Source organism: Diuraphis noxia, unplaced genomic scaffold, assembly GCF_037042655.1.
Source record: "Diuraphis noxia isolate RWA-SAM2 unplaced genomic scaffold, SU_Dnox_SAM2 contig0003, whole genome shotgun sequence".
Taxonomy (NCBI): Eukaryota; Metazoa; Arthropoda; class Insecta; order Hemiptera; family Aphididae; genus Diuraphis; species Diuraphis noxia.
In genome coordinates, this window is record NW_028301713.1 from 14,050,211 (window position 1) to 14,076,877 (window position 26,667).

General features: G+C 29.5%; 1 long non-coding RNA gene across 2 annotated transcripts; it reads left to right on the forward strand.

Moving 5' to 3' along the window:
* The first annotated feature begins 277 nt into the window (after positions 1 to 277).
* On the forward strand, positions 278 to 24,477 carry LOC149056770 (uncharacterized). Of its 2 annotated transcripts, none has more exons than XR_016191077.1 (3): positions 278 to 376; positions 22,842 to 22,936; positions 23,019 to 24,477. It is a non-coding gene; the product is annotated as an uncharacterized LOC149056770 (long non-coding RNA). The 2 variants fall into 2 exon arrangements; XR_016191076.1 differs by lacking the exon at positions 278 to 376 and adding an exon at positions 14,204 to 14,352.
* The last annotated feature ends 2,190 nt before the right edge of the window (positions 24,478 to 26,667 follow it).

Sequence of the window (26,667 nt, forward strand, 5' to 3'; positions counted from 1 at the left end):
CGCCACCCTTTTTCTTATAATACTATAATATAGCGTGCGCTGATCGCCACTATAGGCACTAGTTATTTCTTATTATTTTGTATTGGCGTGAATCGCCACATTTTTTATTGTAATATTTTATATAGTGTGCGCTAATCGCCATTATTATTATATTGTCATTACTATTATATTGTTATTATTATTATATTGTGTGCGCGCTAATCGCGCCACCAATCATATTTTATACTTAGTATTGCAGTTTTGACGGCGCTAATCGTCTAATTTGTTCATTTATTTTTCGTGTATTATATTTTCAATTATTTCGTGTTTGTGTGTGTGCAATTATTTATATAGACTAGTTTAGGTAGCAGCTGGCCAGCCGAGCACCGACAAAATTGTGAGTTTTTACTTATATTATTATTATTATTTTATTGGTGTCATATGAACTATATTATCGGCTGTGCCAAACTAGCATTTTAAATTATATATATATTATTTTTACCTTTTTGGGCCAAAAGGGCCGTAATCGATTATTTTATTATATTATATTACCTATTATTACCAAATTGAGTAACCGTTTTACCAGTTACCTATCCGTTAGTTTTTAAGCACACACCCACACTTATAATATACATTTACACACACCACCACATATCACTCACAGGTCTTGCTCGGCGAACTTCCTGTTGAATGCTATACCTATACACACACGCACACAAACCTGTCTGTGGGTAATATGAGGTGCATTCGAAGTGCATTACGCAACCAGGCGCACGGCCTATTATTGCCCGTTCCTGGCGCAATTTAAAGTCTTACAACAAAATATGGTAGCTGACAAGTTACCCCAGTGAAAATCGGTTCTAACAACCTAATTAATAAACTTAAAAGACAACTTCAAAAACATAAAAATCAATCCCACCATAATTACATCTCTAATGGTACGGTGTCTAATGCGCGACAGTTACGGCCCCACCGCTTATTTGCGTTTTCTATTCACTGGTGTCTATCAATGGTTTGCTTTGGAAAGCTATCAAAAGAATCCTCACAAGACCTACAATCTTTTTTTCTCCCAGACCCAACTTGCCTACTGCCTATTTTTTTCCCGGGACTCAATTTAACGATTAATGGTCGATTGGGGCCCAATTTACTAATCTCGGCTGATTGTCAATAATTTAAAACGAGGATGCTTAGGGTAGGTCACTGTAGATAATAGGTATGCTACGACACCAATTTACAACTCATTTATCACTTATCAGTAAATTTGTCCGTGTAGCTTTTAGTAAACTATTGTAGCTATAATATACTCTATAATATGTCTTACGTATTAAATATTAATGTAGCTATTATAAGTACAGATAATAAATAAAAAAAATTGTGCAAATAAAATTAAAATAAAGTAATTCTAGAAAAGGCGAAGTAATAATATGTCAATAAACATAAAATACACTTACTTAAATTATCTGCGAAAAATATATAATATTCAATAGTTATTATAATAATACAATTAGCAACAATTCGTATTACATTTAGGTACAGATATTTTCAATGTGATGGACTCCTTAGATTTTCTCTAACGCTAGGTGATGAAAATATATAAATTCTGATGTGTGGGTATTGATGATAGATGGAGACTACGTTATAAAAAAACTATATAAGCATATTTGAAAGTATTGTAAAATACCCTTAATTTTGATTCTGAACGAAGTGATGAATGTATTGATTTTACAATGATGTGTGTTTTTTTTTTTTTGTGTGTCTGTGTACAGCATAACTAGTCGAAATAATGCTTCGATTTCAAACTTTGGGGGTGGTTTCCGATGTAAAATTGAAGATCCTTGGTGAATTATAGAGGTCAAAAGTAAACATTTTCCAACATTTTTCAAAAAAATCGAGAAAAACAAAAAAAAAATGACAGAAAAACGGGAATTTTTACGCAAAATCAGTTTTCGACCAAATCGATTTTTTTTATATGGTTGTAATTCAAAAACTAATCACTGTAAATACTTGAAATTTTCACAAAATGTTTATGGTAGTGCTATCTATATACAGTTGAATATTCAAAAAATTTTGACTTTTTTTGAGTTATTTATAGACCACTGAAATTTTCCACTTTTTTGAGAATTTTTTTTTGAAGTGTCGGTAAAAAAATGTTGGACTACCAAAAAAACTTGAAAATTTAATACAAGGTTCCTTATAAGTTGTTCTTATTGTAGCTAAAAAAAATTAAAAATCGTAAGTCACAATTTTATTTTATAAGCGTTTATAGTTCAAATTTTTACGAAATTTGTCGAAAACGCGAATATTTGCAAGTAATTTTGAAGTTGAAAAATCATAAAATTGTTTGTGTTTATAACGAAGGATTAGAAATACAACACTAAGTTTTCCATAAGTTTTCCTTCAAGTAGCTATAATGAAAACTCGAAGCATCGTTATAGGAACAATTTTAAATGCGTTTGAATTTTAAATTTTTACGAAAATAGCGTAACGATAACGATTTATCCAGAAACGATTTTAAATATTTGTTATTATTCCAAAAGTATAAGTCGTAGATATTTGAAAATTTTACCAGTTATTTAAATTTGCATTTTCTTTACATGACATAATTTTCAAAATATTTTGACTTTTTTTGAGATATTTATACACAAATGAAATTTTCAATTTTTCTGAAAATTTTTTTTTGAAGTGTCGATAAATTTTTTTTAATCCTATTAAAATACTTGCAAATTTAATACAAAGTTTCTCATAAGTTATTCTTATAGTGATTAAAAAATTATAAGAATACATTTGCACAATTTTTTTTTTATTAGCATTTGAAGTTCAAATATTGACAAAAATTCGTCAAAACCATGAATATTTTTTTTGTCTGTCATCACGTTTTGGGGCAGTAAAAGTGCTTAGATTTTTGACTTCAGTACCTCGTTCAACCAAAAAATCTAGTTGGTACTTTGGGGTCAAAAGTAAAAAATTATTAATATTTTTCTAAATAATCGGGATAAACAAACTAAAAATTAAGGGGAAAATAGGACATTTTACGTACAATCAATTTTCGACATTTCAAATCAATTTGATTTTTGATGTAACATTAAAACAAATGACCATTGATACATGAAATTTTCACCAAATGTTTATATAAATATATTCTATCCCCCATAAAATTTTCAAAAATGTTTGACTTAAGTTAAACTATTCATAGGTATATGCAATTTTCAATCATTATTAGTTTTTTTAAATTAATATCGATAAAAATTTATTTTCTGGGTAGAAAAGCTTGAAAATTTAATTCAATACTCTTAAGATATTGTTACAACAGCAGTTGAAAAATAAAAGAAATTCATAGTCACAATTTTTTTTTATAAGCATTCAAAGTTTGAATTTTGACAAAATACGTAAAAATCACAAAAATTCGCAAACTATTTTAAGCTATAAATTCATAAAAAATTTTCTTTTTAAATCTAGGATTTGAAAATTTAATACAAGATTCCTTATAAGTTTTTCAATCTTTATCACAAAAAAAATGTCCATTGTAAATTCAAATTACATTTTTATTAGCATTTGAGTTTCAAATGCGTCTTAATTGAAAAATAAAATATTTGTTTCAAAATAGAATATAGGACAATATTTAAATAACAATATATCCTAGATTGACAAATCATCTCCGTTCAGAATCGTTTTTCGTATACAATGATACATATCATTGCATTCAAATCTAACCTACCCTAGTCAGAGCTCCACCCCACCACCTAATGTACAGCAATTCGTAAGATACGCATTTAAAAGGTTATGTGATTTTAAATTTTGGTGAAATTCATCTTATTTTTTCTATTATATTATAATGTTGAAACATAAAAAATAGAGCAATAAAATTGATTTATCTATAAATGGAAATTGAAAATACCTAACCTAAAAGAAGAAAAATAATCATTTAATACCTAATATAAAAAATACAATTTTGAAATTTCACACAGGATAATGTTTTTGGTTTTTCTTTTATTCCTGTATACACAATCTGTTCCTCAAAAGTACGATATGAGTATTAGCTAAAATATAAACTAAAAACAAGAATAGTAGCCACCCATTGATGACCCTTTTAAATTAATTTTTTTAATTAACTTACCTATATATATATATATATAATATATACCTATACATATTTTTTTCCTTAGGTTAACATATCTATGTACCAGTTACGTTTTAACCGCCTTGGATGATTCCCGAAAGAACTTTTGTTGAGATAGTTTTAATTAGAGGGGATTGGAATGGAATGCAAGACGATTGTGGAATCATTTATAATAAGTTATTGCTTTTTCTTTTACGGTTTTAATTTTTAGGTCTGCGTGAAGAGTATTATTTGATACATATGAGAGGGAGTTTGTTAATTTCCTTAATGAAATATTTTGAAAGGCCAGAATATAATTTAAATTTGATTTTTAGCATTCCCACAAGGTTGGAGTCCATAGGTCCAAATGAGTATGATGAGGGGTTTATACATTAGTAGTATCATATTTAAATGTGTGTATTTATTATTAATCAGTAAAGTTTTAAGCATACGAAGTAATATAAAAAATAAAACATAAGTTAACGTACTTATAATAGCTAAACAAAAATAAAGTAAAATTAGTATAGAAAATAGTATTTAAAAAAAAATTCAAGTCAAAAGTATCTTTAAATAATTGTAAAAAAAAAAATAATAATAATAATTAGAGAGAGTATCCATACTCCATGCAACATTGGTACATGTTTATGTCTTGGGAATACTGATTACAGTCGTAAGAAGTAAATAATATTAAGAAGTTAATATAAAATTAATAATCATTAATTATTATTGTTACGCTTAAAATTACGTTTATGCTTAAATATGAAAAATAATGTGACAATTAATGCAAAATGTCATTAATTTTTATTAGTATTATTCTAATTTACATTTTATTATTATTGACTGCAATAGTTCATTTATTTATTTATTTATTGACTGTATTATTATTATTATTATTATTATTATTATTATTATTATTATTATTATTGACAGTATGAAGAATTTATTAATTTTACAAAGATTGTTAAAAAATTGTAAAATTGTCTATAATATATAAGAATTAATTTGTAAACAAAGGCCAATTGTAAACTATTTTGTGAATATTATGATAACGTATATAATTCATAGTTGTGTCACGTTGATTGATCTGCATACCTGTTAAGCCGAATCCAGTTACGGTTCATAACATGCCTCACGGACTCAACACAATGACGTAATGGTAACGAGATCGGTGTCGCATTAATTTATAGAATGTCCCCAACCATAAGACATGTATATGTCAATAAAAGTGCAACGGATTTGATTGTTTTAACTTAAGTATCCTGTTTTTGTATTATGTCGATGACAATAGTGAAAATATCAATAATTCGTATTAAAGTTATTATACTATGGAAAAGTTATACAATACAATAAAAGCCATACAATTACAAACCTTCTAATTGCTCTAGATAAAAAAAAAAACAAATAAGTGTGGTTCAGTTTTTATTTTAATATTAATTAGACTATCACTTATTAAACTATGGAAAAAATATAAACATTAAACATACCATTGGTACCTACAAAAAGTTAAAAATAATATTTAGTTGACATCATAACAATAATGCACAGCAACAAATATATTTATTTATGATTATGTTGAGGTTGCGATCAATAAATCAAAAATATCCTAATATGAACAATGATAAACTTATGTAATAACTTTTTGAAATAATTTTAATTTTAGTTACTTATTAATATAATTAGTATTACTATCGTGTATCCAAACATTCCAAACAATCGACATAGAAAATTATAGTATTGTTATCCTAAATTTAAATTTTTCAAGATTTTGAAACTATTTTATAATGTAATTTAACAACTAACAACGGTCTAAGATAACATTGTTTGAAACGTGTTAAGGCTCTAATCGCAATGATATTATTTTATTTGGTGTTATATCATTTATATTATTGTAAAATTATTGTGCGCTCAACTATGAATTTATCGCTTATCGGTTACCTTTGTAATTCGTTTTTAGTCGCGATTGTAACTCCGTATAAAGTACACTGCGCCAATGCGAGCGACTCCAAAATATTACATTTATAATACAAATAGTTATTATACTTAAAAGTGCGTTAACTCATTTATTTAAAATACAGTACACATCAATTCGAAACAAAACGTATAAGAAACTTTAAAGATTATCTGATATCCTATATTATAAACCATTTTGTTTTGTTTTAGAAATTAATTTTATTTTCCAATATTTTGTTTATTTTGTCGAGCTTAGTAACTATTATTATGTTGCTTTGCAAATTATACAACAATCAGCATTTCCTGCTTTGTCTAGGAGTTGCAAGTAGATTCCTTCACCCTCCTTATGTTTTTAGGAGCTCCCCACATGATACCTTCAACCATAATAAGTGTTAATAATGAACTTGAAACTAAATTTTGGAAATATTCAGAAATACTCTGAAAGCAAATAGAATTCTTTCAACACGGCTAAGAACAATATCAGACATTACAATAACAGTAAAAAAAATAACCTACGACAATGTCAATATGTCAGAAATAGCAACTCAACCAATGGCAATTACCAGCTAACCTATACACTATACAGGGTGATTCTTTTAAGTGGGTACACTAATTATCTCGAAAAGTATTTACTTTTTTCAAAATATTTTTTTACATGGTTTTAATTTGTTAAAAACCGACGTTTTTATTAAAAAATTATATTTTTTATCCTTATCATTTTTTAAGTTTTTTACTTTTTTGAACGACAACATAGAGTTTTAATTTCATATTTCAAAGCAGAATATTTTTGATTTTGAGTATTTTGATTCATAAAAATCGAATTTAGGACTAGTAGTTTTTGAGTGATAAGTATTTCATACGATTTAATCAGCAAAAACAATGAAAAACGTACCCATATCAACTAAAAAACAAATAGAACAAACTAATTAAAATAAAAGGTGCATTTGTTTTTACATTAATACAATACTCTTTGTATCAAAAACAGATTTTTAGTGAATACTATAATATGTAAGTGTTCATTTTAAATGTTTAAATTAATGGAATTAATTGTAAAATATTTAAATGTGTTTTCATTTTATAGACTTAATACTTTAAAAGTTTTAATATTAAATAGTCTTTGGAAATTTATGATTGTACTTTCATTAGGGAAGTTTAAAATATTATACAGATTATAATAAATAATTTGGTGGTAAGACTGGTAATTTATATTACCCCATTATGTATAACAAAAGCCAATAATCTATGTTGTTGTGGCTTATTAAAATAAAAAATAGACTGGTAATTATATACATTATTAACTAGAGAAATGTGTATACGACAACAATAATATATTATAATATATTATTATGATACTTAAAATTGGATTAATTATTAAGTTACATATACAAACCACTTGGATCATCATTATAAAAATCACTTGTTATATCTGAAATTTCATTGTTCTAGTATTAAAATACTTAGTATAGGTATACAAAAACCTACTACATATCATTATTCAATATCACTTTTTTGTATAACTTTTCCCTGTTACCATAGAAACTCAGTACATTCCCATAAATACAGTATAGGAACTAAGATACTTATGCAATAAAAGTGAGGTAGGTTATATAAATATACTAGTAGCTTTAAAAAGTTAAATAGGTTGGCATGGAGGTACTGATTTGCTATAAATTAGGTTTCATGTGGGTCATTGTAAGAGATTATAATTTATTTTACTATTAGTGGAACAGTAGGTTTAACTAAATTTTTCTGAAAACAAATCATTTGATATATTTTAAATGTTTCAGACACCCTCCAATAATATTATTAAATAACTAAAATTTTTATTTTCTGGATAAAGTATAAATTTCTTATTTTTAACTACATAATTTAAACGGTTTACAAATTTTCGTGAGTTAGATTAATTTTGCCAAAAATTAAACTTAAATGCTTATAAAAGTTTTTATCTAGGTATCTATGACAATTTCAAACTGATGTTAACTCTCGAAGAATCTTGAATTCAATTTTAAAATTGCTTAACATTGTGAACATGTTTTTATCGATGTTTGTAGACATTTTTTTTTTAAATCAAAACTTTTGTATGCTTAAAAATAGTTCAAAAAGAGTCAGTTGTAAGTTTTATTGTGTATACAAAACTCTAACGGTGAGAAATTAAAGTTTCTGTGGTTATTTGTTTTTAATTTATTACAACAAAATAAGATGATCGTTGCTTGAGAAACCATTAGATTACAAAAGTTAATGTTAAAATATACCACTAAGATTTTAAATTTAGTCAGTCATAAAAACTAAGGCCAAAAAAACAAAAGCAATTTTGCTAATTGATTTTGGGTAAAAATTCAAATTTTTCACGAAGAGTTAAAAAAATATCTGGAGATTTCCAATTTTGACTTCTTGAATGAATCACTAAGGAAATTGATAAATTTTCCCACACGAAATGTTAATAAAAAATATTGAAGCATTAATTTAGCTACTTATTGGGTAAAAAATGGAATATTTTAGTGTCATAAATTAGTTTGTAAAAAAATACTACTAAAATAAATTCTTATAATAAATAAATGTATAAAAATTTTTCACTGTTGTGCCCTAATAACCAAGTCTTATGTAAAAGTAAAATAGTTTAAATTTTTCGTTAAGATCACAAAATCGACAATTATATTTTTGACTAATATACTTCCAAAATAGGATATATCATCAATAAAATTGAATTATGTGTTAATGACAATAATTGACTTACCACTATATCCACTAAATTGTGTTATAAGTTCTATTTCATTTTAAAATTATAAAAAAACTATGCATTAGTAACACAAACAATTGATTTTTTTAATGATTCTTCATTTATCTATATCCATCCAATCATTTATTATATTATAAATATATTTTATAACATTTTATAATTTTATTGGATTAGTAGTGTTCAGATTACAAACCCGTGTAGTTCGATCTTATCTTATATGCACTATGCAGACACTTATCAAGAAGTTTTTTTTTTTGTTAAAATTTAAGTGTCAATCGCCGCATTTTTTATAATTTACGGCCTTGACTCGTATAATAGTAATGGCAGTGTCAGTATTATTATTAGTAGCTACCTATAAAGTATTATTATTTATTATATTATTATACGTATGCGCCAATCGCAATGGTTGTTTCGTATTATAATCATGTATACCTATATATTATATATATATATATATATATTTATATATTATTTTTTTTATATATATAGTATAACCATTACATTCCGACACTATATAATTACAGATGTATAAATTACTGTGAATTGTATAAATACCATAAACTATCTAATGTATTATATCCAAGTGTGGGCACAATTAGTGGTGCGATACGAAATTATATCGGACTATTATTTTCTGTTCCCTTCTCTAACAGACTTTGTATAATATAATATGATTGATTTGATATTGGTAATTGTTAGCTATAAACGATTTTATAAAAAATAATAAGAAGTCTCAAATGCTTTCCGCTTTTGTGAATTTATTCGACGTTCGAGGAAGGGTCTTGAAAACTTATTCTCGAAAGACCATTTCACGAAATAAAAATCCTGATTACATTTTCCCGAAGAACTTTTTTAAGTAGCTACCTATATGGCTAATGAAATATTTAAAAATACAAAAATTTTATGCATTGGTATATTACATGCTTTTATACTTGTTGGCTCGCGTTCAGCCTTCTAGTTTGATAAAAGAAAATGCCTTCACGGCCTAAAAGAATTTGTTTAATATTTGAGAGAAGGTATATTAATAAATAGTGCGTTGTGTTGGTATTGTCATTTATTTTACATATGAATCATTTAAATGCAATGTGACATTTTATTACTAGGTAGTTAGGCACGTCGGCTCTAACACAAAAAAACAAAACTCACCTGTGGTATATTAGGTGGCGGATTTCATCCCACGCGAATCGTGCCGGGGACGTAAGTAAAAACAATAATAATTACAACCGCACACGAGCGACCACCTAGCCATACCACAACGAAGAACTCACAGTAAACACGAGGTTTGCTGCTGCGTACAGAACAAACACAAGACAAAACCACGTTATTTTCAATAATTCTGGTGAACAATGAACATCCTAAAAGGGGACAAAAACAATTAGATTGGCAATAATATTGCGCGAACGATACTCACCAGAATCGAATCACAAGTAACACAAAAAAATAAAACGTGGTTTAGCAGCAGAAGACGAACGAAAAAAACCAAAACGTAGAAAAATTGGCAAAACAATAAAAATAATTTTATCACAGTAACAATAGATACACACTGGGCGGTCAGCACATGACAGCTGATACTATCGTAAACCGCGCAGCAGTGACTCGTGATAAGACCGCTACGGAACACAACAAACATACGAGTAACTACATGAAGAAATTGCCATATTGGCTCCAACATTCTCCCCCCTTTGAAAGGACCCAGGCCTTACAAAAGTAGGCGAGATACATTAAACATGGAATATTGAACATAGAATATTTAACAGATACTAATACAACTGCAGTGTTGAACAGTGATAAAAACATAATAAGCAATATGATGCTTTTACAAAAATACATTTTAATAAACGATGAGTGAAGACTGAAAAGTGGTTAGGCTGCATCCTATTCCTCTTTGATGCTGGGCAGCACTGAAATTTTAGATGTTGGACGCTGGAACTCCCTACCAGCTGAGTTAGTGTCAGTGACCACACGAACGATTCTATCATCTCCAGGATGAACCTTGGTAATTCTAACCATTTTCCACTTGAGAGATGGTCTTGATCTTGAAGCTTAAATCTTGACCAGCTCCCACCTTTTTACTCTATTAAGCGGTATTCCAGTACTCCAGTACTGTCAGGTTCAGCGGGTATGTTAAACTTCCTCCGACTAAAAAATGGCCCGGTGTCAATGCATTGAGATCGGATGGATCATCTGACATTGGAGATATTGGACGAGAGTTCAATACAGCTTCTACTCGGCAAAGCAAGATATTCATTTCTTCATATGTGAGAAGGCCCATTGCAGTTACCTTCAGCAAATGTCTTTTGGCAGATATTACAGCCGCCTCCCAGAGACCACCAAAGTGGGGTGCGGAGGGTGGTATGAAGTGCATTGAATCTTGAGATCTGAGAGAATGACTTATGGGTCTCGTATGAACGGCAGTCTTACTACAAAGCGACCAAGATCGTCACGAAACACGTTACATTTAAAATGATCTTCAGCCTTAGCCTCAAGTGAAAGGTTATTCGAGCATGACTGAGCAATAAGAGCTATAGCTGATTGATTGCAATGACGTAGAACTAAACTTGTTGACTGCGGTGGCAAATTATTGATTTGAACTCATCCAGTGAAAACCCAACCAAAATTGGTGTTGTAAAATGTAACAAGCGGACTAACCTTCATACTTTCACCAACAAGCACTTCAAAGAATATTTCTGCCCAAGTAAGATAACAATTGAAGCTGATTCGCTGAAATGAGGGTCAGCTAGTCGGCTACTAACAGTATGTGGAATATGCATGGGTTTTATGTTCATACGGTGGGTAGGCAAACTGTTTGTAATTGAATCAATTATATGGAAGTTCATGAATGCTTCAAAGTTATGAAGTCTTGAACTCACTGTAGTACTTATCATAGAGCCAGTTTTTGCAGTTATAGATCCGATTCCCGCTATCGATAGCGAGCTTCTAACAACACTAATGTTTAATCTTTATGCACACTCTTTGGTTATTAAACAGACTTGAGACCCTGAGTCTATGATTGCACGACACTGAACTTGTTGCCCAACTGCATTTGTTAAATTGGCCAGATCAGTAGCTAATATTATTTGCTTCATTGCAGCAGAATTGTTGCTGCCTTGTTCAACGTATGTTACAACCGATTGTTTCTGTGCCGATGATGACTGTTCATTCGCTGAAGCAGGAGGGTTGTATGGAGTATCACTGTGCAACTTAGTGTTGTGCCGTTTTCCACATTTATTGCAATTACCGCCATGACACTGACGGACTTGATGGCCAGGATATAGGCAATTGTAATTCAGCCTGTTTTTGTACACTAAATCCTGGCGTTCAGACAAAGGCATTTTACTAAAACTTTCACACACTGATAACCGATGTTGCTCTGGACATTCTATACATTGTTTTTCTTTACAGGGAACACTATTGGATTGTTTGGTGAACAGTACCCTTTTTTGCAATGGATGAACACCAGTAGATGACTGTTTGGGCTGAGTTGACTGGTTACCTACTTCACCGACCTCATATGCAGACACACGGTTAGCTAAGAATTTTTCCAGATTGGTAAATTTAGGAAGATCCTTGGTTTTTTGTAATAGCTGCCATTCTCCTACAGTGGTTGAATCTAGTCTACAGCACAACAATGTCACCCACAACAACGATACCCACCTTTATAATTTTTTAAGTTTTTACTTTTTTGAATGACAACATAGAGTTTTAATTTCATATTCCAAAACAGAAAATTTTTCTAAGTATTTTGATTCATACAAATTGAATTTAGAACGAGTAGTTTATGAGTTATGAGTATTAAAAGTTTAGATTGGCAGAGTGGAGTGGTACGGGGCTACCCACCAAAATGTTTGTCCACTACTCCGCTTGTCTAAACTTTAAATACTTAACTGCTCGTCCTAAATTCGATTTTTATGAATAAAAATACTTAGAAAAATATTCTGTTTTGGAATATGAAATTAAAACTCTATGTTGTCATTCAAAAAAGTAAAAACTTAAAAAATTGTAAGGATAAAAAATATTTAAAAATATAATTTTTTAATAAAAACGTTGGTTTTTTAACAACTTGAAACCATGTAAAAAAATATTTTCAAAATCAGTAATTTTTGAAATAATGAGTGTTCAATGATAAAAGAATCACCCGTTATATAATGTGTAGCCCACAATCCGCATCGCCTTTGCTCACTCTGAGCCCTTATAGCCGTCACTGGTGTAACGAACATTATTATGACATAATATAATACGTTGGTATTCCTTATCGCAGAATATACTGCACGGGTCGTCAAGAATGGTTTGATTGAGCAAGCAGCCCCTTATGACCGGTCTGACCCGTGCTCTACATAATACATAGATCTGGCCGATACAGTCGGCGGGAAGTGGGTAGCTCACCTGTACGCCTCCCGACGTCAAACGTGCCCGCATTGCAGCGTTTTTTCGCGACGATCGACCAGTTAGAGTGCTGACCGACTGTATTCCGAATCTCATGCTATTATGCAACGTATTTTGGCCAACGGCCCCAAAATTAACACACATAAAAAGAAAAATACTTCGCGATGCGCGAACAATAGGTACTATATAGTATATATATATATATTATACAAGATTATAGATTCAGGCGTTTCCAACGATTAGTTGTGTTTGCAGTGAACCATTCGTGTGTGTTTGTCATTTACATTTGTGTTGAAAATTCGTTCAATTATTGATTTAAATAGACATATTATGCATACTGATGAAACTTGTGTGAATTTTTTTACACAAAAAGAGATGTAATTCCTAAATAAGAATTTTGTAAAAAAATTAATGATGTAGATAATGAAGTGTGTGTAATGGCGTTCTCAAGGGATGTTACGAAAACAGTCGCAAACGAAATTACTATTGGCAACTTGTAAAAACAAAATATTTACGTAGCCAAACATGGGGTCATCAAACTTACCAGTTTATTCGTAAAAATACACCGTTTTTTCAACTTTTGTCAGACTGATATAATCTTTGCCGTTATATTTGTGTTGACCAATATAAAAAACGTACAAAAATGGGTGATGTAGGAGTCATACGCCTAGTGGATAATATTATAATAACGAATTTTTATTTCAATACAAACGGAAGTCCAAATATTAATATTATACTGTACAATAAAATGTGTAACGAGACAAAAGTACCTAATTACATTTTCTCATATTAACGTGATGTATATTCAATATTATGGATTACTCGCACGGTGGTATAATAGCAACGCGGAGAATCTGTTATATCACCGCGCACCGACGCGCCGCTGGTCGACCGACAAGTTAAAGTTAAAGACCGAAAAGTTACTATTTGTTGTATAGTGCCCGGCGATAAGCGCCAAACACATACAACAGATGGCGTGCACCATGCACCGTGTTACGGACTGCGAACCGACGTGAGCCAATATTAATTAATGACTTTCAGTTAACTGATATGCACAAACGGCAATGAAAATACGAAGCGCGTCATCAGGAGAAGCTGACCACGACGAACACGCGCCAGCAGCAGCAGCAACAGTTTAGACCATCGAATACCACCAATTGGTGAGCAGCCACGATCGTCATTTCTGTTCACGGCGGCAACCGCGATGGTCAGTAAACGGGCCCCGATATTTAATTATACACAGTTTTTTCGTATACGACTTTCCCTCTGTGGCTGGCATACCGTGCTCGGATATGGTCAAAACCACCACGTCAAACGAGACGACACGAATTATCAACTTGTCCTTTCTGACGGTACAGCATAATCCGATATTGTTAATGTCGCGCACACGCCCATGTTCGATATTGTGATTGTAATATTGCAAAGCACCTACTCGCCACCGGTAATAATAAACATCGGGAAACGTAGATAGCATATAACACGTCATTTTATACTGAAACACACCTTCTCCGTTATTTCAAACCAAGTGTCGATATTTTACCGAATCTCATCTTATATCTAATTTAATAATTCACAATATAATATCACAGATTATATATAACTTTAATAATTTTATATAATCTGTGATAATACATCAACCTTTTAAATGTTTTTAATACGTAAATATTCAAAATATCATAAATATTTTAAAATAGATACGATTTGCTTATTAATTAATTAAATTAATAACTTACCAATGCAATGTTCTAAAAATAAAACAATAAATTTTTATCAGTCCTTATTTTATTGACTACAAATTATCATGAAATAGTTTTCACATAATAATTTACTATACAAAAATGTAACCATTCTATACGATTGTTTTGTATACCTAGATTAGTTTTTCATTTGTTAAACAATTATATAAATAATGTTCTTAGCCTGAATTTACAAACCATTGATGATAATATTATCAACACTATATTTTTTTCTAGAACTAATTTAATCATAGGTAATATGTACATTGATAAATTATTACATACGTTGCCACTCTGTAATTTCTGAAGTAACTGGCATAACCCAAACTGCAATATTTAAAATAACTGTAAGCACTATACTTTCATTACGCTTAAAAAAAATCATTTTTATTTAATATGAGAAAATAATAATGCGAACGTTGGACAATAAATTAAATTATAATAACGTCTACTATTTCTCGGTTCCTTTTATAAACGATCTGCTCCTAATCCATATGCCCTTTACAGTTTGCACAAAACAAATATTATGTTCACCATAAGTTCTTTATTTATTTAGTATGCACAAGAAGAATATTATTTTTCGTTTCTCAAAGAACGTAATACCTACTTATTATTAACAAATAACAAATATAATTTTAAAAGATTATTCGTTGATATACGTTATTGAATACGTACCTATTCAATATTCTTGAAATTTGCTCATCAGTCGTTCATGAAATCATAAACATTAGATAACTAGTTTTTGTTCATTTTGCTTGCAATAAACTAATGAATAATTTTCAAACCTAGTATATTCATATGAAAAAATATATGAATTTATAACAATAAAATAAATATTATATATCTATTATTATACTATATTGGTATTTTCTAATTTTTCAAATTGCGTATACACATATTATGAGGTTTTGCTCCGAGTTCTGGGATCTTTCCGTAAGTTTGACATTTAGATTTTCTCGGTATATTTCGACTCTTCCTTGACCCTTAGTTTTCTCTATTTCCAGGCATATTTTACCTTTTAGTTTTTTCTGGTTCTTACTATTAGCCAGTTTGATATTTAATAATGCTATAATGATCAGGTAATGGCCTGTTTCCATCTGCTCCTCTATAGCTTCTAACTTGTCTAATACTAGTTCTGTATCTTTAAACTATAATAATATGGCCAATCTAGCTTGAATCTTCCGTCTGGAGATACCTAGGTTTGTTTTTGATTTTTTTACGTCGAAACCGTGTACTACTTATTACTAATCCTTTAGTTGAGGCGAAGCTAATTTATTAGTCTCAGTCCATTATCATTGCTTTCACTGTGCATACTTTCCTTTCCTATAATGTGTCTAAAAGCGTGTTCACCTCCTATTTGGATTATTTGATCGCCAACTAAGATTCTTACGTAGTTTTTGGGTATCAAATTATGTACTCTTTCTAGGTTATCGTAAGAGGAGCCTTTATAATCATTGTTGGCCGTTTCTGTTGGTGCATAACAATTGATTATCGCTTTATTAAAGGGCTTACCATCTATTATTAAATAGCATAATTGATAATCAAGTGCTTCGAATTTCTTTACTATAAAAAACTCTTTTACTATAAAATCCACTCCTAACTCATGACTTCCAATTAACGGTTCCACTATAGAAGACTGGCATGTTATCTAATTTAAGATTTCCAGATCCTGGCCATCTCACTTCTTGGAAATCAACTAAATCCACATTCTATTCTTTAATTACACGAGTGATGCATTTTAGAGCCTCTGGCTTGTACAGAAATCTTATGTTCCGTGTTCCAAATCGAAATACTCTAAATTTTCCATTTTTAGTTTCCCAAACTATCTGTTGTTTTCTTAGGCATAGCAGTAGTAGGTTTCATTACAATGCTTTTTACTGGAACGGGTCGTTAGCCCGCCGCCAAACCCCCAACCTGGAGGAACCGGCTGAGCCAACCAGTTAAGGTCATTTCAGAGCTCGGGTACCCGAGTCCGCCAAACCCGTAGTACTAATTACTTAGCACCCCTGAGGAAATAAAATTATATTCGTAACTCATATTATTTAAGCAGTTTACACGTATATATTTTGAAGTCATGTGTCACTTATTTATGTAAATACAATCAAGCGAAATATAAGAATATGAGCTATAAAAAAAATAGGTAACATGAAAAATTTGATTGATCACTTCGTCTTTTATTTATATTTCTATGTTTTTGTTTATTAATGATTGTTACGTTTCAAATATCTGTACCAATTGCATTTTAAGCGACGAGGAGGGTTTTCTGTGTGCACTTAAATCCACTAATTTTAATTTTTAATTGTTATAAATGTGAAATTCACCAAAAAATATTGTTTCAGAAAATGAAATAAAAAATAATATACATACCTAAACACTATATTATTTATTCAGTAAAAACAAACGCATGTGGTAGAGGCTACAGTAATTTTAAACAGATGTTTAATCGTTGTAATACGTGGCATAATATAGTAGGTTGAATTAATTTTTGCCGAAAAATGCATGCATTAGAAAAATTCATTGCGTGTCGTATTTAAAATTTAATGATTTAATAATAATAATATTTATTGGTCGAAAAGAAAAATACAATTTCAATAAGTGATCAATGATTATATGTATATATATATCAATATATCATGATTAGATATAGTGTGAATTTCAAATTTCTAGAACTATACGTTTTTGAATTACAACAAAATAAGAATATATAGGTAGGTACAGGAAAAATTGAGTGAATATCTAATGTTGCAATTTAAATGCTCATAAAAATGCAATTTGACTTTCCGGTAGACATTTTTTATCTAATACAAGTAGACGAAGTCTTGAAAATTCTTGTATTGAATTTTCAAAAAAAAATTGTGGCCATGTGTTTTTAATAGTTTTTAACTACCGTTGTGTCAATATATCCCCTCATAAACTAAAAAGAAAATAGTTTTCGATAAAGGGTTTTACATACGAGTACATACATGAAGAATTAGGAAATGTCATTCATTAGTATCAGTGGCTTGGACGACGCAATGATCGCACCCCCTACTAAAATTAATGAAAAGAAGAAAATTTATTGTATATTCTTAATTGTAATTAAGTTTATAATCCATTTGTCGATTGCGAACATTAAATTTGTTTTTCTCACGTTACTAGGAGTATACGTGTGCGTATGCACACACGAGAGGTGTTAGGCGACGTCCAAGCGATTCTTTATACGTACCTACATTATAAGCAATATAAGCGGAGGCACTGCAATTGTGTGCGTGTGTGTAGTATAGTGTACATTTTTACTGTGTTTTTATATATGCACTTTTGACAGCTGGCATCGTCCTGTTATTAGATATTTTATATAATAATTTTTTTATATTTAAATTGACAATTTGTTAAACCTATAATTAGGGATATTATATTTTAAATTTGCAACCCCCCTCCCCCCCAGCACACAGGAGCCGAAAATAATTAGTATATTGAAAAAACTCTAAAAACAAAAATTTTACTAAATTAATTATTAAAGAAAAAAATGAGTGTGGTATGCTTGTTAAATCACTCTGTATATCTTATAGATATTAGTTATATATTATTGTAATGCCAGTTATACATAAGATATTTAATACGAAATTCGGCCCATACATGGAAACTTATTTTTTAGTTTAATATAGAAACAATTTAAATTTAATCACATTAAGTCATATTAATATTAATGAATCATAATAAATTACATTTTGAGATTTCAATTACTCAGTAACTATTATAATATATTTATGGAAAATTCATTTTTGATAGTTCCGTACCCATAAAATTTACACGAATAAATATTAATTAAAATTGCACGTTCAATACTTACTTCTAGGTGATATATTAATATATCAAGATTTTATTGAATTTAAATTACAATGCGATTGAAATTTACTGGACTAGATAGGTATCTACATATTACATATTTTATATTCAATTAACTTAAATTTTTTTTTTTATAATGAATCAATCGTTCATTACAATATTCCAAAACCCAAGTAGGTAGGTACCTACTTAAATTTTTACATAGGTACGTGGCATTTTTATTTTTGTTCTGTTACCTGTTCATACCTTTACGTACTTAAATATAATAATTCGCCATTTCCATCATAGTGATGACATCTTATAGTATGGCTCACTGATCATAAAATAATCGACTCAACTAATTCGTGGCGACCATAAAGATTTTTGACATAAATAATCGTGTTATTGTCGCATTAATAATATGTTGTGCGTACAAAAGTCTACTTAGAATATTGCAGACGAAACCTTATCGCTATATTATTGCCATCGTTATGATATTTGTGTGTTTTAATATTTTATACCAGTTTTGTAGCGAAATCATTGTAGTCTGACGTCAGTTTCCTGGAAACTTGTAATGTTGGACGTTATGACAGTACTTATCATTAAGTTTCAGTACCGACGGTAGGAGGAAGGGCGTCTGAAATCCAAAATGACCCTCGCAAACGGCACGCAGTAAATGTATAATGGAAGTTGTGGACGCAGCAGGTGTATATACAGTGTGAAACAGAAAGATATTCGGTGATTAAATGCTTCATTTGTCATATACTTCTGTTACACTCTGTATACTATAGGTATGTCGTATGTATATGTATACAAATAGAGGTGTGTGCAGAGCAGCGGTTCTCAAATTTTTATTCATCACGACACACTTTGGATAAATAATATTATCTACTTTTAAAATATAAGTGGTTTAGAACAGGGAAATATAAATGTAGTAAATAAAATAATACGTATATGATGTCGGATATTATTTTCGTTATTATAGGTAGTAATATATATTTTTTATAATATACATAATATACAGCGGGTAACCAGGCACGGAACTAGACATTGTTCTATAAGGGGGCCAATATTTTTTGGCCCCTTTCTGTTTTTTGTACCTAATACCACTCCTCTCCTTATCAGACAATATCTATAAAAATAATACTACATTTCACAATGTATTGTCTGTATTAGTTAAGCATTATATTTTTATTATTTATTAATATAGGTATGCAATATACATCTTAAAAAAATATATTAGGACAAGTCGTCTATTTCTATGGTTCTCATATCATTTTGTTAGGCATGTTTATTTTATTATACGATTACCGTATTGGTTCACTATTGTCTATAAGTATTAAAATATATAGTATTGTCTGTAGTTGTGTTTATCAAAATGTGCGTTCGATACCCGTATTTGGAATTCTAGTTTTCAATTTATTAATAGACGTATTATTGTCTATCTTGTATTATTGACAAATATTTATAAAACCTCGGAATTTAATTTTTGTTATACGATCGTCAACTTTACTATATTATGGAGTACCATATAGATATAATAATATAATATACATTTAGGATTTAACCGGCTTGGGACAATTATATTACATACCATAATAATATTTAAAAATAAAAATCAAGGGAGCCAGCACGGGGCCACTGATATTTCTTAGGGGGGAAGGCCCACAAAGCCCCCCCCCCCTTGGCGACGTGCCTGCGCGTAACACACGATAGAGTTATAATAAATCATTATAATCATGATGCAATTTATAGATCATATAAGTATAAGCAATTTAGATAGCGAAAATATTTCTTTGTTCTTTTTTTACCGGTCTAACATGGAGCTGTACGCATCTGCTATAATTTCGTTGCAATATATATAGCATAAACTACGTAGTACATAAATCAAAATAAATGAAATTATATTTTTGCCAAAAATAATTTTTTGCTTTTTTAGCTACATTTAATTAGTGATATTGTTTTATAAGACAAGTATTGTCTTTTATGTCAAATGATAAATTTTTTCAAACAATTCTGTTCTAAACGATTGATAAAATATTTTCAAAATCATTCAAATATTTTAAAATATTTCAATGATTATAATTAGGCACATCATGATATAAGCCAACAACAAAATGTTATTTAATTTTTTTCAATATTTTTCAATATAACTTAAATATTTTATAATTCAATACTTTTAAGTTACTGTAAGACTTGCTGACAATAGGTAATATAGTGATATTTATATCATGCTAATAACAAAAAAAAAATCAATATATCTCAAAATATTTTTATTTTTTTAAATTGATATGTACCGATTTGTATTGCTCGTTTATTTTTTTCAAGTTCCTTTAGTTTTATAGAGCTTCATCATAACAAAAAAATCTTAACAACCACGACTATATATTTTAATTATTGCATTAATATGTATAGAAAATACAGTTATTTAAACATGAAATTTGGTTGAAACCAATTCGAATATCATCCTCAACTAGCTATAATATTAAAGATCACCCGGTAATCAATTCGGTAATTGTATAAATAAGGTCAGTTTAGGGATCCAACTCTTATAGACTTCAGATTCGGTATTAAATATAAATATATCAATAGCCACTTAAGTGTGAAATAACCACGAGGGAGGTGTGTTGCACCAACCTATCGAGTTTCCTTGGTCCCCCATTCATTACGTTACATATTGACAAAAATAGACACTCTTCGATGTCGAAGAAGAAAATATCGGAAAAAACGACAAAGCACGAAGTTTAATACATATTTTATTATCAGTCCGAGTTTATTATCATGTAATACACTTACCACGATTGTATATTATTTTGTAAGACCCTTATAGGTAGTCCGAGAATGTGATAAATGAGCAAATTATATTGCATATAAATTCGGCAATCGCTAGAAAATGTGTGTGGCCGAAAATCTGCGACGTATATACAACTAAAGTGCCGCTTACAATGATAAGACTGCGGTAAGTAAATCAACACAATCGTGCCGTTTAACGTACGTTGAACGTCTGTCGTTTTTTTTTTTTTTTAGTTTTCTCGATCATCCCTATTCCCTTTAGCCCATACAGAATGGCTAGCGAGAGGGAAAAGAGCAGGACAAAGAGAATAAGAGAGAGAAACGGAAAAACAGAAGAAAGATATTAAGAACTGGTACACCATCGAAGAAAATCGGAAAAAAAATCAAAAACTATTTCGAAATTGAAAAGGTTTTGTAGCGTAAGCGTATTTGGCGGCGATGAAGGTAGTGATGAACAATAAGAACCGGAGTCCGGAATGACTCTAATAAATGATAAGAATCGCGAAAAGGACAAAACACGATTTATTCGATCTGACGAGTCGGAAGTCTGTTTTCATGGAAACGTTATTTCTTTTTCATTCATAGGTCTTAATTTAACTAAAAATATATAATATTTAGACCTGTAGTCTAGTAAATTTCTATCGCATTTTAATTTAAATTCAATATCATTTTGAAAATGCAATCTTTATATCCTCAAACCCTTTCAAGTAATATTTATTCCTGAAAATTTTATGGGTACCGAACTATCAAAAATGAATTTTCATAATAGTTACTGAGTAATTGAAATCTCTAAGTGTGATTTATTATTTTTTATTAATAATAATCATATGACTTAATGTGATTAAATTTAAATTGTTTATATACATATATTAAACTAAAAAATAAGTTTCGTTTGAAACGTAACAATCATTAATAAATTAAAAACATAGAAATATAAATAAAAGACGAAGTTATCAATCAAATTTTTCATGTTACCTATTTTTTATTTCAACCATATTTAAGTTATTTTAGAATCATTTACAGTACCAACTGGGTCCAATTTTATATCAGAACCCTCCTAAAAGTTGAAAATCCAAGTAATTTTCTACTAAAAAATATATTTTTAAAAGTTAAACAATAAAAAAACAAAAATACATCATTGTAAAATCAATACATAGTCGCTGGGCTCAGAATCTTTTATACAATATTATTACATTTATGTTTGGATCATGTATTCATGACAGTAGTGGATGGGGTAATTTTTTGATAGGCATTAAATACATCTTAATTAATGATTGGATACCCCCACTGGATCACATGTATAAAATAGATTACAATTATTGTTTACGACATTTTAATTATTTAGATATTGATTTTTTTTCAGAAAAATATGGAATTTTAGCTTCTGGAAGAATAATATAGTATTTGGGTACTTTTGCACTGTGGCGAAATATACATCTCTACTATACATTTGAGCACGTAATATCATTATCATAATATTGTTATGTAACCCCAACCCCCCTCCGAAAACACACATTTTCCTAGCTATTTGTGTTTTTAGGTTGAGAAACAATATCTGACGAATTCGCCTCGGACGAACGTCAGAAAGATAATCAAGTGAAAAATGCAAATGACACGAGTTGGGCTGCGGATACGATCTTTGTAAATGTGAAAATCCTTCAGGTGTGGAATTTCTCAAGATGAAAACGGTTTTAAATTGCACGAACCGCCAAGTGTGTTTACATGAAAAACAGGAATCGCAACAATTAAATGAAAAGCGTGGTAGCACATAATATAGTATATATTATAATATACAGGGAAACGTAGCCAAAATTCAATGTAGGTATAAGAATGCGCGCACGAATCCGAGAAGCGGCCAAAATGGCGCGTTGGTAATGCGAGAAGGGAATTTAATTAAAAACTTATAATCACCGAGGGGAGAGAAGGGGAGAATAAAACAGAGCGGAGCGGGAAAAAAAAGCCGTCGAACGATGATGAATCGAAAATAACCCACGGAAAATTCGTGTACGAATGAGTTTCAAACTTAAATCGTCTGCAAAACGATTTAATTTAATTTTGAGTTCGACGATCGTCGGCGCGACCCACGCGTAATATATTATTCTGAAATCAAATTAAAATTAATAAATTATTGGTACCTATAATACCGTCATTATGAGGGAAAAAAATGTTTACTGTAAATAAACAATTAGGATTAAAAATTCACAAACAATACTTTGATCATAATTTGAGAGAACTTTTTACACATTCCTGAGCGCCTGTTTTATTGTCCCTAAGTTAGTTAATTACCATTAGTAGTGAGTAGTGGCCCATTAAGATAGTACTTCTTAAATGTTTATTTTTGTCGTTACGTAACCTGAAAGTACTATTTGCATCGTAATTAGGTAGTTTCCAATAGAGTTTTTACTACTTTTTAGTAATAATTTTTACTGGCTGTGGCATGTTTGTACATTTTAAAATATTATAAAATAAATTGTTTTCAATAAATAATTTTTCATTATTTGGTGTGGTGTGCTGACCTCAATTTTTATTTATCTACATGCGTTATTCAAGTTTATACATCTATTAATATTATATAAAAGAAAATATTGTAATATCAACGAATGCCAATACGATGAATTGATAATTTAACTATTTTGGCTAGGTAATATTGTATATAACATTATGAATTCGATCAAAAAATCCATTTGTAGTCACCACTTACAATCTGTTATTGCGTTAGTACTAGATAATAGATAATAACAAAAGGTTAGACTAACGGGACAAGAATATCCCGATCCAAATATTCCGTGGGTTATCAATTAATAATAATATGACATACCAGTATACCACTAACCAGTGGCGCAGTCAAAGTCAGTATCTAAATAATAATTGTGGACCACCATCATAATAGGTACCAACTAAAAACATAAAACACATATCTGAAAAAAAAAATATATATATAATATATTCCTCCAATATAACAGATGAATAGATGATATATAATTTAATTTGGGTAAGTTTTTTAGTTAAAATATATGACTTGATAATAATAATAATAATATATAATATAATATGTAATTTAAACAGTTTGTATGATTATAATATTAGCCTAAAATTATATTTTGTTAAATTTTAAAATATAATAAACGCATCAAAAACAATACTATGAGTGCGCTCTTGTGGAATTCACCGATACCATCAAGTTGTATACATTTTTTTTTATTAAAAGAAAATATATACAATCTGTATAAACAATACAATAAGTAATATGGTTGATTAATATACAAAACTGGACGTGCAAGAGCTCTGACTTGGACAAAAGCTTGGACTTGCACCGTCTGGCTTGATGGAAGGGAGTGTCCAAACGACACTATTTCAATCTAGACATTTATTGATATTTTTTATTTTTGGTTGTATACATAAACTTTTTTTATACTCAGTATAAACTGGTATCCAGTAATAATTTTACATATAAAATTTTTAGTTGGCACTGTAAGTCTATCGAATTTTTTTTTTTAAACAATTAAATTGACTTAAATAATTTAAATATGATGTGAACTGATCAGTATCGTTCAGGATTCTTTTTAGTGTGTAATGAGACACATTTTATTCAGTGAGAAAAACAATTTTGAAGTAAAAAAGTCTTCATTGAAGAATATGATCTCAACAGATAATGATTGAACGATTTTCAAAAGTTAAAAAAAAAACTTGGAATTAATAATGTAATACGAATATTTATTTAAATAAACAGTTCGTTTTTTTTGTTACTTAAATACATAGCAAAAAAAAAAAAAAATAATTTGCATATTCGGAAAAACATATTATGTTAATTAAAATTTTATATAGATTTAAAATACAACTACGCAAATTCTTGAGCCTAAATTAGCCTCTCCCCCCCCCCCCCCTTGGTGAGTGATGAAACCCGCCGCTGCTAGAGTAAGAATACTTTGTGCAGTCAGAAATAACCATTAAAAAAAACCCTGTGGTATGGCCCATGCTCCAAGTTATCTGCTGATATCGTAATAATTATTTTAAAATATCAAATAATGGTAAATACACTGATATAGCATACCTTACAGTTAAGGTACCTACTTTAAAGTTTAATAAAATTTACATACCTAATATTATGTTTTATATGAGTGTTTTGAGTTTTTCTTTACCATACTGCAGACCATATGATTAAATCTGAGCACTTGACATAGTATAGACATAAACTATTTGTTTCAAACTTGTTTGTTAATTAATAATTTCAATTAATTTAATTTAATAATAGCACCTAATGCACATTTATAATATTTTAATAAGGCACGTACCTATCAGTCAAACACATTATGACTGAATGTCTATCTTATACCGACTCAAGATTGGAATCAAATCTTCCTGAACACCTGGCAGAATCACTTGGCCACAACAACTCTTCACTCGCAGTCACCTTCAACTTCATTTCATTGGCAGAACTTCAAAATGAATGTACACTTATTCAAATGTAAATTCTGTAAATTATAGATGTAAAAAATGTAATTTCATTGTTCCCAATGGCCAATGTCGCCGAGGGCTTATTCTTAATAATAATAAAAAAAAATATTTTAATAAACAATTATTGAGTGTACGTAAACAATATTTGCGTAATTTCAGATATATTAACCCTACAATGCAGGATTTTTGTTTTTCAAGGTAATAATTTTTTTAAAGTGTTTTAGGGTTTAAATAACATGGGAAAAATGATAAAAAAATGTATGAACTTAAACTGATGAATTATAAGCTCATAAAGTTGGTTGTTGTTCAGGAACGACATCATGCATTTACACTATAACTGTTTTTATTTCATTTTTTATAAAAAATATGGTAATATTTAATGTATCGTTTATTTAAATAAATATATTTAAAAGTCAATAAAATAATTAGATACAAAATAATACACATCTAACTTTAGTTTAGCAAAACTTTATAGTCAATTAAAAAAAACAACATTAAAAACACTTTTTTATGATGTATGATATTTAAAAAAAAAAACATTCTTTTCCTTTACCAGCACATAAAAGCAAATTAAATTTTGTACATTTTTACCAGGTATATGAAAAACATCCTGGCATCTTACATCGGCTTTGCTTGTTAGTATCTGTTGACCAGTGACTTACTTGATCCAACCGAACGTCTTTAGGTGGCTGAACAGCTGCTGCGTTTGGTTTTTTTCTCTTTATTTCAATAAC